This window comes from Empidonax traillii, unplaced genomic scaffold (assembly GCF_003031625.1).
Source record: "Empidonax traillii isolate 1590-97213 ecotype Southwest subspecies unplaced genomic scaffold, ASM303162v1 scaffold3480:size12768, whole genome shotgun sequence".
Taxonomy (NCBI): Eukaryota; Metazoa; Chordata; class Aves; order Passeriformes; family Tyrannidae; genus Empidonax; species Empidonax traillii.
The window spans coordinates 7,431-9,063 of NW_020958673.1; positions in this window are offsets into that span (position 1 = coordinate 7,431).

The following is a 1,633-nucleotide window of genomic DNA, read 5'->3' on the forward strand; positions in this document are numbered from 1 at the left end:
GCTCAAGGAGTGTTTGGACAACACCCTCAGGGATTGGGTGGGATTGTTGGGTGTCCTGTGCAGAGCCAGGAGTTGGACTGGATGATCCTTGTGGATCCCTCCCAGTTCAGGATATTCCATGATTCTGTGGTATCTCTTTCTGTCCGCACTGCTTGCTCTGCATAGCAGGGGATTTTATAGGGAGCAAGGGTAAAGAAACTGCCATAAAACTATGAAAAAACTTAGCAAAGTTTCCCCTGCAGTGCCTGCCCACGGCAGCAGAAGGAACCCCCTCAGTTGCCGACACAGCCGCAGTGGGAAGGGCACGGGGCCTCCACAGAAGCTGGCACGGTCTCCTTGGGAGAAGTTGCTTATTTTTTGAGCTGTGTCTAAAGTTCATGTCCAGCTGTCTTAGATTCTTTGCCAGATCCAGGCCACGACCGGACACAAAAACAGGACCGTGCCCGTGGCCGTTTCCCCAGGGCAGCACAGGTACCTGCAGCCATCGCCTCCTGGGCTGGGCCTGCTGTCCCTGCTCAGCCTGGCACTGCTGATGGAGCTCTCCATGGCGCATCATCCTCTTCCCTCCTCTCCATTCTCCTCCAGGCCTTTCTGAAATTCCTGGGCATTCAGCGTAGAAAGACCAGGACCTCACCAGCTGAGGCCATGGCACAGGCTGACACCAGGCTGACTAAGATGAAGGCAAAGCCTGACGTCGGCACTGCGCCAACTGATCTTACAAGCAAGTCTGTCCCTGCGTTGAATAATCACACAAGAAACTCTGACACCACACGGAATGATCAAAGAAGGAAGTCTGACACTGTTTGGACTGATGACACAACAAGCACTGACACCACATCGACTGATTGCATGGCAATCTCTGACGCCGTGTTGACCAATGAAGCCACAAACTCTGACACTGCACTGCCTCATCTCACTGCGGAGGTTGCCACTACAACAACAACTGTCAGCACTGACTCCACGTCCAGTGACAGTCCGATTGATTCTCCCATTTGGGATTTTTTTGGGGAGAATGGTGTCTCCAGTCCAAAGCAAGTAAGCAGCCTGTGGCCAGGGCTCAAGCCAACCTAGGGTGGTGTGGCCCCTCAAGACGGCTTCCCTGGGCCCACTCAGCTTTTGAGGCCAGCACAGTCTGGTGGAAAGGGCAGCATTTCTGGGGGAAACCTGGCAATTGGCTTCCTCTGGCAGTTCTCCCACTCTCCCCCATTCCCCCTTCTGGGACTTGGTGACCAAGAGCTTTATAGTCCAGGTACCATCAGCCATCCCCACCTGCTCAGCGAACACCACCATTGGAGCACTCGATGGGACATCCCTCTCTTCCCTGCCTTACTTTCTCCCACAGATGTTTAGGAACTTCAGAGGCACTCGACACAGACATACCCACACCACGCTGACTGGGGGCACGGGGAAGGCTGCTGTCAGCATCAGGCCAGTTGACACCACACCCCCTCAGAGCCTGGCTGATGCTCCTGGTCTGGACTCTTCTGAGGAGAAAGTTGTCTCTGCAAAAGTAAGCAGCCTGAGGCAAGGGATCATGTGGACCCTCAAGATGGGTCTGCTGGGCCCCCTCAGCCTTTGAGAACAGCACAGTGTGGTGGGAAGGGAAGCACTTCTTGGGAGAAGCTGGGCAAGT